The 13,437-nt window shown below is 45.8% G+C and overlaps 1 protein-coding gene across 4 annotated transcripts in view; it reads right to left on the bottom strand.

Moving 5' to 3' along the window:
• The window catches only part of LOC144755825 (myosin light chain kinase, smooth muscle-like), a 730,231-nt gene that overhangs the window by 566,496 nt on the left and 150,298 nt on the right, over window positions 1-13,437 (bottom strand). The window lies entirely within an intron of this gene.

The following is a 13,437-nucleotide window of genomic DNA, read 5'->3' as shown; positions in this document are numbered from 1 at the left end:
TATTAACTCCATTCAATCAATCAATCACGGCATTTGTAAAGCGCGCTACTCACCCGGGAGGGTCTCAAGGCGCTGGGGGAGGGGTAAGTTACTGCTCGAACAGCCAGGTCTTGAGCTGCTTCCTGAAGGAGAGATGGTCTTGGGTTCGCCGAAGGTGGGTGGGGAGGGAGTTCCAAGTCTTGGCTGCCAGGTAGGAGAAGGATCTTTCTCCGGCGGTGGCTCTGCGGATGCGTGGAACAGTGGCAAGTGCGTGGCTGGTCGATCATAGCTGGCGGGTGGGCGTGTAGAAGGTCATGCGGTCGTTGAGGTACTTGGGGCCCAGGTTGTGGAGAGCCTTGTGTGCGTGGGTGAGGAGTCTGAACGTGATTCTCTTGCTGACGGGGAGCCAGTGCAGGTCTCTCAGGTGTCTGGTGATGTGGCTGTGTCGGGGGATGTCGAGGATGAGTCGTGCGGAGGCGTTCTGGATGCGTTGGAGTCTTTTTTGAAGTTTGGCTGTGGTTCCGGCGTAGAGGGTGTTCCCGTAGTCTAGTCGGCTGGTGACGAGTGCGTGGGTGACGGTCTTCCTGGTTTCCGTGGGGATCCATCTGAAGATCTTGCGGAGCATGCGCAGGGTGTTGAAGCACGAGGCTGAGACGGCGTTGACTTGCCTGGTCATTGACAGGGAGGAGTCCAAGATGACGCCCAGGTTTCGTGCGTGGTCCGTTGGTTTGGGAGCGGTGCCCAGGGCCCGGGGCCACCAGGAGTCATCTCAGGCGGAGGGTGATGATCCCAGGATGAGGACTTCCGTCTTGTCTGAGTTCAGTTTAAGGCGGCTGTTTCTCATCCAGTCGGCGACGTCTTTCATCCCTTCGTGTAGGTTGGCTCTAGCGGTGGTGGGGTCGTTGGTGAGGGAGAGGATGAGCTGGGTGTCGTCGGCATAGGAGATGATGTTGAGGTTGTGCTGGCGTGCGATGGCAGCGAGGGGGCTCACGTAGACGTTGAAGAGGGTTGGGCTGAGTGAAGAACCTTGTGGTACGCCGCAGATGACTTCAGTGGCCTCAGATCTGAACGGAGGGAGGCGGACTCTCTGGGTTCTTCCGGTGATGAACGAGATGATCCACTCCAGCGCTTTCTCTCGGATTCCGACGTTGCTGAGGCGCTTCACTAGGGTGCGGTGGCAGACGGTGTCGAATGCTGCAGAGAGGTCCAGGAGGATGACGGCCGCTGTTTCTCCGTTGTCGATCAGGGTTCTGATGTCGTCGGTGGCTGCGATTAGGGCGGTCTCGGTTTCTGTGGTTGGCCCGAAATCCGGACTGCGAGGGGTCGAGGGATCCGTTCGTCTCGAGGAAGGCAGCAAGCTGTTTGTTGACGGTCTTCTCGATGACTTTGGCCGGAAAGGGAAGGAGTGAGATGGGACGGTAGTTCTTGAGGTCGGTGGGGTCCGCCGTTGGTTTCTTCAGGAGGGCGGTCAGCTCGGCGTGCTTCCAGCTCTCCGGGAAGGTGGCGGTGTGGAAGGAGGAGTTGATGGTGTCTCGGAGATGGGGTGCGATGGTGGCGTCGGCTTTGTTGAAGACGTGGTGTGGGCACGAGTCGGTTGGTGATCCGGAGTGGATGGAGTTCATCGTGCGGGTGGTGTCTTCGGTGCTGATCGGGGTCCAGTTGCAGAGGGTGGTGGTGGCGGGCGCCGGTTCGGTGGTAGGGTGCGTGGTCTGTGCATCGAAGCTGTTGTGTATGTCGGCGATCTTGCGGTGGAAGAACGAGTCGAGTGAGTTGCAGAGGTCTTGCGAGGGAGTGATGTCGTTGTTTCCGGCATTTGCAACGCCTGTCAGAGCAAAGGTACATGCCACTGACAAAAACTTGAATCCTTTATCTGCGCACAATTAAGGATAGTGCACGTAGCTTCAAGTGATCCAATACTTTCCCCACAAGTTGTAGGGCCAGGATTGTAGCATCACTTACTATCACCACCCACAATGTGAAAAAATGACTGCATTTTTGACTTGCTTCCATTCCCTACCCTAAATATATGTATTTCCTTTTCAGAGAACTACATTTCACATACACATGTGTAGAAACTACACTTAGAAAGAGATCAGAAAAGAAAAGTGTCCCCTAAGAGAAAGTGAAGGCATTTCTACAACGTATTGCAAATTCAGAATGCCAAAGATTTAGACCTCCACAAAACACAAAAGGGGCCGAGGTGTATTTATAGACCAGCGATTATTAATTTGCAATACTATATCAAAACCCCACAAAGTCCCCGATTTGTACACTGTCATTACACTTGTTGCCACTCAGTCTAGAAGGGTGCTGTCTCTAAATAACTGAAAAATTATTTTTTGTAGGATGAAAACCCTCATCCACCCTTAGGTGCCATTCTTCATCATAGGGTTCCTCCTCACAACACAAGAGGGGTTTTCACTAAGTGATAATAAGTGTCATGACAGTGTACAGACCTGGGTATTTTTTGTGGTTTAGCAAGAATAAGAACTATCAATTTGTATACAATCTCTGTGTGTCAGCACCACAAAAGGACATCCTATTTAAAAATGACACTTCAATACTATGGGCCTGATTTAGATATCGAAGTACAGATTTTACTCCGTCAAGGCGAAGGAGTAAAACACTCAGAAGTTACAGATGCCCGCTGGCCCAGCGGACATATCTTACATTGGCAGGAACCACAGTCATGGTAATTCCTGTCAATGTATTAAAAGTTTGACAGATGGCTCCATCAGCATGACAGTGCCACCAGTCAAACTTAGATGTTTATTTTTATTTTCAAAAACAAAATCCCAAAGCGGATTTTCTTTTTGATGATTAAAAACACAAATTACTCCCTCACTAAGGGAGTTTTCTCCCATGATGTGGGGGTCATTTCAAGGTCAAACCTCTACGGCCTTTACTCCATCGGGAGTAGTTTGTCAGCGAAGGAGACAGAGTAGTCTCAATCACTGACATACTGAAGGTTCGCCCAACTCTAAATTGGGTGGTGGTGGTGGTGGTGGGGGGCTCCAGTTGGGATGGAGCACCCTCTGCGCCAAACTCTAAATCGGGCCTTATGTCTGCGTTAGGTTTTTTCTGTTTACAATCAGATTTTCTGCCATATGCTGGCATACATGGATATGTTATTGTGATTCGCAAATACCAGCAGAACCACAGAGACAAAGCCGTACTATGAATAGAAACAACTTTATTAATGTAAATGATAGGAAAATATTATAATTTTAATAATATTATAAGACCATATATAGTCATTCATATGTCTCACAGCAAAGTAGCTCATCAGAAATATTACACATGATTTGTAATACCCAAGAGTCGGTGCATTCAGAACTAGTCTCTGTTTTTTCCAGAACAGGCTCACTGATCAAATAATGCCGCTAATTCACTTGTGGTATAAGGAGTGGTCACAAGAATAGATGTCTTAGATGTAACAGAAAGGTCTGAGGTAATAGTTTTCAAGATGCTGTGGTTACATGATTACTTTAAGATCTGTTTTTAACAAGGCGTTATTGTGTTGTAAATGTTATCGCCCCTGCCAATGGAGCCATTTGAAGACACGTAGGACATAAGTAACAGTAGTGGTTAGATTGTTCTTCCTAATCACTGAAAGATCCTCTATATTTAGCTTGCATCACAAAACAATACAGAAAATATCACGTAAGATCTTGCCACACCTTTTCTTTTATGAGACAAAAACCAGGTGATACTTGAGAACATGTCATTATCTACTGGATCAAAAAATTCTAGTTCCGGGCAAGAGGCCATAACCATCTCAAAGACTAATTCTCCCTTAGAAGAAAACGTGAAAGCCTATCTTTTTGTCATTATATCAGACAATAGGCTAATCCAAGAGAGAAACATGTGCAGTAAAGTTTATATACGCAGGACTCAGGAAAAGCAAACACCAGCATTTTGCATTTAGAACGTCCTCAGGGGTGTGTTCAGTGAAAAGAGGCAACACTCTAATATGTTATGCCGTTTTATATAGCGCACAGCTACCCCGGCAAAGGGACGTCGCAGCGCTGATAGCAGAAAACTGCTGAGCCATAGACAATAGAAGTACCCTACAACGGAGGAAAGAGGTGAGTCTTGATTGGCTTACGGAAAGCTAAATAGTTTTTCAGGCTGCGAATGTGGATGGGACGCGTGTTCCATAGTTTGGCTGCCAATACACAGAAGAAACGTCCACCAGCACGGACCCTCCTTGCCCGTGGAACAGCCGTCAAATGGTGCCCCATTGACCGAAATTGACGGGAGGGAGTATAGAGTGTAAGCATATTGGCCAAAATGCCTAGAGAGGAGGGATTTACAATTTTGAACACCGTTCACAGGACTTTAAACTCAATAAGTTTAACAACAGGCAGCCAATGTAGCCGACGAACTGCCCTAGTGGTCGGACATGTCCTGGGCAATCCCAATAAAGTTCGCGCCGCAGCATTTTGGACCCTTTGCAATCTTGCCATTTCCACCTTATTTGATCCTAGATAGAGCATAGTCCAGTCTAGACAAAACAGAAGCCTGGACGATAACCTGCCTGATAGACGGGTCGAAGAAACCTAGCAACGGTTTGAGCACCCGTAGGGTGCCAAAGCATGTTCCCGCTACCTTCTTTGTTTGTGTCTGAAAGCTAAGGGCAGAGACCACCCACACACACAGATTCTTCACCACCTGTTTGGGGACGGGTGCACCACCCAAGGGGGCATGCCACCAGTGCTCGCTCCACAGCTCAGAGTCCTTCCCGACCAGCAGTACCTCAGACTTTTTGGCATTAAGCTGGAGACAGTTGGCAGTCATCCACTCATAGCTGGCTTCAAGATCACTCGGGAACTTACATGCATCCTCTCCGGAGTCATCAGAGAGTGCCACTGCCAACTGTATCGTCCTCATAGGACACTGCTGGGAGCCCTCTGCTCTTGGCCAGCACTGCTAACGGTTGAACATATAAATTAAACAGTGTTGGACTCAAAGCTGAGCCCTGCGGTACCCCATGTCTGATGGTATGGAACAGGAGGCAAAAGGGGGGACTGCAACCTGGAAGGTCCTATCCTCTAAAAAAGAGGCGAACCACTCCAGGGCAGAATCCACAATACTCACCTCCTCCAATCGCTGCAGCAGGATCTGGTTGGAGACCGTGTCGAACGCAGCACTGAGATCTAACAAAATCAGTGCCAATGTGCGACCCTCATCTAGCGCGCCCCTCAAATGCTCTGACTCCATACTGTGACCCAGCTGAAAACCATTCTGAGAGGGGTCCAGTATATTATTTTCCTCCAGATAACCTGTCAGCAAGGAGTTGATGTATGCCTCCAGGATCTTGGAGACCCAGGGCACGAGAGAGATGCGACGAAAATTCTGAGATTTCGCAGTGTCCAGATTTAAGCAAAGGGACCACCCTAGCTTGCTTCCAAGATCTGGGGAGGACAGATTTAGACATGGACAGATTAATCATCTTGCACAGGGAAGGTAGAAGCACGGACAGAGCTTTCAGAAATTGCTCCAGCTTAAGGGGGTCGGCAGGAGAGCCTGATTTAATCTTATGACAAAGCACACCAAGCGCATCTTGAGAGATTGGAAGAAAAACAGCCAAAGTACGCAAGCAGGAGGGTCTGGACACAGGACCTGGACATGATGCTTGTTAAGGGAAAGATTTGTGCATTGTTTCCACCTTCTCCACAAAAAAGAGGCAAGGGCCTCACACTGCAGATCAGACGTTACTGAAGGTGTTGTAGCATGTGGCGTGGTTTTAAGGGCTTTCACTATTGGGAAAATACTTTTGGAAGGGTTGCTACTCTGAATAATAAGCTGCCCCCTCGGATGTAATTGACCTATGATAATCCTTCATGGCCACCTGGTAACATCCCTTTAGAATAGGGTCATAATCTCTTCTCCATGCACGTTCCAGCTTTTTGCAGCCTTGGCGCAGGGAGAATCTCATTGTACCACACGCTTGTACCACACGCTTGATTTGGTACTACGACCTTTAGACCACCTTGCAGGGACTAGGGAGTCCAGAAAGTGGAGGATCCAGCCTGAGAATGTTCTGTCTGCCACCTCTGGGTTGACTGGCATCTCAAACGTGGTAGTGGAGAGGAGATCATGGAATTGATCAATGTTGAGTTTATGCCAAGGGCGCCTAAGAAGGAATTTCTCAGGTGCCCTCTTGACCGGCTCAACCTGTGTCAGGGACACGGCATAGGTTTAAGTGTTACACAACCCGGAAATGCTGATAGCGCGAGGCGGGGGAAACTGACACACCCACCGCCCACTACAGGCTGAGAGGGACAGACACCCCCACTGCTCAATCGGCACAGCAGCCGTGGCGGTACAGGGTGGATGCGGGATAGAATACTAGAGGACCCCCAACTGTGCAAATTAAGCAAGTACGTAATCCGAATCTGGAAATAACTGCTCCATTTTGCTAAAAAAATTAAAACATAGGCTGCAATGAGCACATACTCACATCTAAATGGCTATGTGTCCATAACACTCACTCTGCTAAACAATACATCATACAATTTAAGATCTTTAATTTGTCTTTAGATAACATATATATAATTTAAATGTGGTTAATAATGGAATGCAATACTCCTCAGATTATCAAATTTAGAAACATATAAGAAAATAAAAATGGAATATACACGTGTCAGAATCTTCACTGAAACGTGGAATTTCCAAACAATTTAAATTGATTCTGTATAAACAATATATCTTTGCACCACTAATTCTTTTTACAAGCTTTGTTCTTCAGTGAAGCTTCTATCTTACTAAGCAAGATCTGGCAATACTCATCACTATCTTCTTTACATTGCATGAATAAGTGGCTCCTGGTGGTTGTGTCACTAATGTTCCAGGGCATTTGGAGATCTCTGGATCAGTCTGTAGGGCTAAGTTGACAAGCACATAAGAGCCTCCATGTGGCGCTTTCTCAGCCAGGCAAGTAAACCTGCATATTTTGCCATGTCATAAACCACCATTTCGCTATCAGTGGACTGGAAATTCCACTATCAATGGTCAGGTGAACAACTTACTTACATTTGGCTTCCGAGGGATACCTCATCCTTTGAATTTCCTCAGTTGCCAGACTGGTTCCAAAACATTTCCAGCAATTGCTCCTGCACACCGAAAGGTGGCACCACTGGACTCTGCTGCAGCATCTCACTGTCTCCAGAGGTGATGGCAATAAACCTTATATAAACGTCACCCCTGCATGCTAGCTTCAGTTTTCGTATTGAACTCTTTTATGGCCTCAGACATGGCTATATCATTATAGATTGCAAAATTGAAACCGTGCCAAACCTAATTTAGGACCTGTTTAGAATCCCAAAAGTTTTCCTCTGCATATCTGGGAGGAGAGAGGGTGGCGAGGAATCTGTGGTTAGAGAAAGTATCCACCAGAAGGTGCATTACCAAAGGTAAGTAATTTGTTCTTCTGAAGGATACTTCTAACTGCAGAGTTCTCACCTTTTAAAAGGATACCATAGTAGTACCACCTAAAAGGCAGAGTGCCTGAGGCCTTTACAACAGAAAGTCTTGCAGAACTAAGCTGGTGAAACGGCAATTAAGACAGTAATGCCTGGAGAAGGTAGGAAAAGATGCTCATGTGGCCTCCCAGCAGATATATAACATCAAAACACCCATCAAAAGTGCTTTGGTGGCGGCTCTGGCTCTGGTAGAATAGACCAGAAGTCCCCAAGGAGATTCCTTTCTGGCCAAAGTATAACATACTTTATCCACAGGATGGTCCCTCCTGGAGAGGTCTGCATTTGAACCGGCCTTCCCTTTTTAGCATAGCACTGGAAAAACCAATGAATAGTTAGTCATCGACCCCAAGAGTCTCAATGCACTCAATGTAAAAATATCAGCGCCTTTTGGGTCCAACCGGTAGAGCCTCTCATTCCCCTCTTTAGTGGGATGTGGTTGGCAAACAAAAATAGAGAGAGTGATGGCATTTCTGACATGGAAGGATGACACAACCTTTGGTAGAAAGGAAACACTAGTCCATAGCACTAGTTTGTCAAGGAAGAATGTGGTATTCTGATAATGGACTGATGTGCATGCAGCTCACTTATTGCATTGAGGAATAAATCTTTAATGGTCAGCAATCTCAATGAATAACTGTGCATTGGTCTGAAGGGCGGGCACATCAAGAATTTAAGGATCAAGGTCCTATTGAGACACAATAAAGAGCGCAGGTGGGAGCCTAAGAGTAATACCTTTTACAACTTCAATAACGAAGGTTGGCCAGGCTAAAAAGGCAGACAAATAACCTTTAATGCTGCCTACAGCAACGCCTTGCTGGACCAGTGACAAAACAAACATCCGAGCATCAAGAAGCATTGCCCGGAGCAGATTAACCAGGTGGTCTCCTAACCAGGCTACAAACTTCACTTAACAACTAGAATAAAGGGGTTTGGTACCCAGCAGAAAAGATAACATAAAACCTGCTTAGCTAGTTCTGCTCAATCTCTACTCAGGGGTTGTAGGTTGTGGATATTCAGGTTGTTGGGAAAGAAGATCCTCTTGAAGAGGTAGATGCAGTACAGACCAAAAATTCAGACTGCCAAGGTCTGAGTACCACACTGTCCTGGGTCAAACCAGGAGTACCAGAATGAGTTAAGATTAGTCCCTCCTGACCTTATTGAGGAGTTGGGGCAGAAGATACAAAGGTGGGAAGGCATATAAAAGGCCTGAGTCTCACTACAGACCGAATACCCATCCCAGGAAGCCTTGAGGAAGAGAGTCCAGTTTGCAGTAGGTCCGACACTTTGCATTCTTGGTGTAGCGAAAATATATATCCAAGGCATTCCTCACTGGTTGAAGATGCCTTGAATCATGTCCGGGTGCAGGCCATATTAATGGTCCACCAAATACCATCTGCAGAGACATTGACATCTGACATTGAAAGAGCCTGCACAATAATTGTCAGAAAGATCTCCTGGAGGTCATGTCACCAGCAAAGTCTCCACACCTCCTTGCACAGTACTCTCTATGTCATACCACCACGTGTGTTGTAGTACCATATGGGTTATGTGTTGTCTGACTTCTCTTGATGAATGGCATCAAAGCTCCAAACGATTGGTATGCTTCTGCTTCAGTAGCGACCAAAGACCTCTGACTTCCACCTCCCTAAGGTGACCGCCCCAACCCAGGAACAATGCATCTATCACTACTGTAAATTCTGGTGGAGGTAGAGAGAACGCCTTCTGCAGATCAAGATGGCTTTTTCAACCTCAACTGAATGTTCTGGCCTGCCTCTTCCAAAATTCAGATGTTATTCAAGAGGCAACCACAGTGCTGGGCTCACTATAGGCAGTCCACTGCGGAGCCCACATATTCCAACAGGCACAAGGGACCAGCTGGATGCTTGAGTCCAAGGGATCAAGATGTCTCAAAACTGCTAGTGATAGAACACCCGAGCAAGCCTGAAACATTGCAATCATAACTTAACTGCATGCGCGCTAGCGGGTTTTCCCGCTGCGCGCTGAAATTTAAAAAAAACGCGGTTTGTGACAAAGCCAGCTCGTCATGCGCGTAGCGCAGGTAACGCCCATGACGAGCTGGCTTTGTCATTAGCGTCGAAGGGGTTAAAGAACCTGGCTCCTGTGTCCAGAATGCCCCCATGAAATGAATTCCCTGCATCAGCTGAGATAGGAATTCAGCTTATTGAAGGAGAATGCAAGGGATGACAACAGAATGACAGTTGGCTGTAGGTGATTGATTGACTGTAGCAAGCTTACCTTCAAGAGTTGCTGGTGTACGGGAATACTTGTATCACCAACCTGGGCTGTAAACACCGCCCTTACCTTCGTAAACACCTTGGGGTGGAGGGTGGGGAATGGGGTGGCTGAGATGAAGCCGGACAAAAGTTTTTGTATACCCATTTATTGGGGATGTGCTCTGTCAGTTGCACCTAATATCTAACTTTTTGGCAGTGCTGACGCTGAATGCATGCGGTAGGTCCTCTGATACAAAAAAGGTAGCAAGCACTGGCAAAGCGAAAAGTTTTGGCCATGGCAAGCCTGTGATTTTTTATAAAACATTTTTAATTTATTTGCAAATACATACAATAGACCAGCAATTCTTAACCCTTTGACTTTTGTGGACCCCCACTGAATCATAACTGGAATAAGCGAGCCCACAATGAGCTTGGAAGCCAAATACTGGAGGGCTATGCAATTTCTATGATTTGAACCTCAAAATAATGTACAAAAATACAGATCAGGTATACATTAAACAAATACACAAATATTGAAATCTTGTATTTAATTCACAATAAAATGTAGAAAAATCTCAATTTTAATTCTGATGATAAGGTTGAGTATTTAGAATTCTAATTTTTAATTCTTAACATGAAGACATATGCTGAACTCTGGCATTTGTCTTTGTCTTTTTTGCTGATAATGCATGCACTTTTTTTGTTGACACTTTAATTGAGGCCACCCATCGTCTGTACTATATCCTGTTTGCTGTACATGCACTGCTCCAAAGAATCAAGCTAAGGATACCAACTTAATGTTTACCATCCAGTTTTAAATACCTTCACATTTAGAGAATGTTTTACGTTTTTAAATTTTGCTTCTTTATTTTTATATATATATATATATATATATATATATATATATATATATATATATATATATATATATATATATATATATATATTATTAATCTTAGTGGTATTTCATTTTCTAAACAGTTGAGGGCTCTCTGAGTAGGCGTTGCAGACTCCCAGGGGTCTGTGGACCACAGGTTCAGATCTACTGCAATACACATTTAGAGAGTAAAAGAAATAAAAAATAAAACCGCTGCCATCTTAAGGTGACATGCATATGTAAGTAAGTATGTAAAAAATGGCATGTCAAATATAAATAAAAAACATGAAATAAAATGATAGAAGAAATGAGTAAGTAATAGATGACAAAGCAAAAATAAATAAAAACAGGAAATATTAGCAGAAATAAAAGTAGAGAATGGCCTTCCAGCCCTGGAACTGAAATGTGCATATGTGCAAGATCAAAATGCAACTGCTCGCACTAAACAGAGCCAATGGCTGGGCTGAAGTGGGCTTACCTATTGCTCCATGCTGTAGGCTGTGGTCGTGGAAGCAAAATGTGAATAATACTTGAACTGACCAATGGATGAAAAGGACTGATTCAAAGCCCCTATATTGAATGTACTTCTATTATGATTTTTTGGGGAAAACATGAGCCTGGCGACAAATATATAAAACTGTCTTTATGCGAGACCTAAAAACGGACTTCGAATAGCAGTGATTCCCTGTGGTTAGCCCAGTATACCAATTCTAGCCATTACTTGTTTGCTATATAAAAACCATCACCTTCTAACAGGCCTTCTTCACTGACCTCCAAGCCTAAAAGCCTTGATCTACAGCCCACTTGGTACCCAAACTGCCATCAAATGGTAGTATTGAATATAGTGTTAGTGCCCAACGTAGCGGGCTTTACCAGCCATTAAAGGCCAGCTACAGCATTATAGGCCAAAGCCAAAGGCGAGGGCCTTTAACAAGGGAGCGGACCTTTAATGGCCGGTAGAGCCCGCAACGGGGTGCATCACCAAGGCTATTAGAACATTCCATCCCTAGAGGGCAGAATGTTCTAATTTGTACAACAAAGGCCTCGCGGTGCCTGAGGAGGTTGAAATCCCCCTGGGCTCTGTGAGGCCTTCGTTCACAGCAACAGCTGTTAACAAACATTGGAATGTTGATGCTCTGGCTTCTACCGGCCATTAGAAGCCCGGAGCACTCCACTGTTTTCAATGGAGCGCTCAACATTCCAATGTTCTAATGTCACTCAGTATTTTTCAATTCTTGTAAATGCTGTGAGCATCTCTGTCACTTCTGTATTATGACATATACCACGGAATAATGAAACTGAATTTTACCACTCACAGCACCCAAGGCTCCATCTTTATTATTTGTCCCCCTCATACTCCCTGACGTTTAATGGACAGGCTTTATTACCCACTGCTGAGGTACAGGATCAGGGCCAAAGGACAGGACCCCTAACGAGAGTACATGACAAAGACCTTTATGGTAATGAGCGTCACCCAAGTCATTAATAGTATGAAAATATGCTTATGGAAGTCTTCAACAACCTTGCTTTGATTTTCTCACTCTCTCATGGCTACTTTGGCACAGAATGACAGCTTGAGAAGAACAGTTGCTTCTTTTCAAAAGTTGTGTTAGAGTAGGTCAATAATGATCAAAACAGATAAAAAACTGGCACTGAGGTGTTCGAATTTATCGGATGCCATGATTATCGCATCTAACACATTTTCATGGAATAACCTATGAGTATTTCTGTGCTTTCCACACCAAAACCTTCATGACCTGGTAAATACCGGGCCTTCTCCCCTTGTTAAATGTCGGCAAGTTTCAGTTCCCGAAATTTAACAAAAGATGCATTCGTTACCATACCTGGGGCCGTATTAAGGAAGTTCTCTGGGGACACAGCGGGCATTTGCACTCGCTTTGCGTGCCCCTTGGGCACTCTGAAATTACAGAAGAGGCCGCAGACCCTTGTGCGCCCCCTTCTGTAATAATGATAGCAGTGGCACACATAAAACGTCAGCGCTATCATCAGAGGGTATTCCCTCATGTGCATGTGGGTTTGCCCCCATGCAAATGAGGAAATCCTTTAGCCTCTGCTCCCACGCTGTATTATAAACCTGGTCGCAGAGGCAAAAAAAGCTGTCCGGAGGCGCACTGAAGGTGCGCCACCTTTTGCACCCCCTTATGGCAGCTTTCTGGAGGGGGTAACGTGATCCCATGGACCCCCACACATCCCCTTGCAGGCGGGTGCAGTCACTCACTACACCAGCCTGCAAGGGGATCTCTAATCCCCTTCAAAGTGTAGGCAGGTTCCCGCCTGCACTGTGAAACACAGAGTGGCTTCAAAGCAGCAGCTCCGTTTTTCACATGAATGCGCTCTCTCCAGGGCAGCGCAAGTTCGCAGCTGCCCTTGGAGAAAAGCATTCATCCTAATACAGCGCATTTTCCTTGTTTGAGCCAAGCGCACCTTTTAAAATGTGCGCCCTATGCAAACAAGGAAAATGCACTGTATCTATGATATGGCCCTGGAAATTAAGGGGCGCAATAAACACCTTGCCGTTTCTTATTGCGATTCCTGTGAAACAGGTGTTTGTGCAGGGATTGAAACTTAACGGGCCACTTGTAATCAGGTCCTTGGATGTCAATGGGGCGGGACGGCATTCAGCCCGGTCATCAATGGTAGTCACAAGCTATTGCGCATCTTGGTGGACCCCCATGATGATATGCTGACCTCACATCCCCGGTAGCCTCAGCTGGCATAAGAGTTTGGCTCCCGCTGTCACAGCAGGGGTAGATTGTGGGAGGGTGAAATCACCCACTGCAACCATGGGGAGCCACTAAGGGGCATTAAAAGCAGTGTCTCCTTTACAACCCACCCATTT

The sequence above is a fragment of the Lissotriton helveticus genome, chromosome 5_1, assembly GCF_964261635.1.
Source record: "Lissotriton helveticus chromosome 5_1, aLisHel1.1, whole genome shotgun sequence".
In the NCBI taxonomy this organism is placed as follows: Eukaryota; Metazoa; Chordata; class Amphibia; order Caudata; family Salamandridae; genus Lissotriton; species Lissotriton helveticus.
Note: the sequence above shows the minus strand (reverse complement) of the source record. Positions and strands in the feature narration are given on the sequence as shown.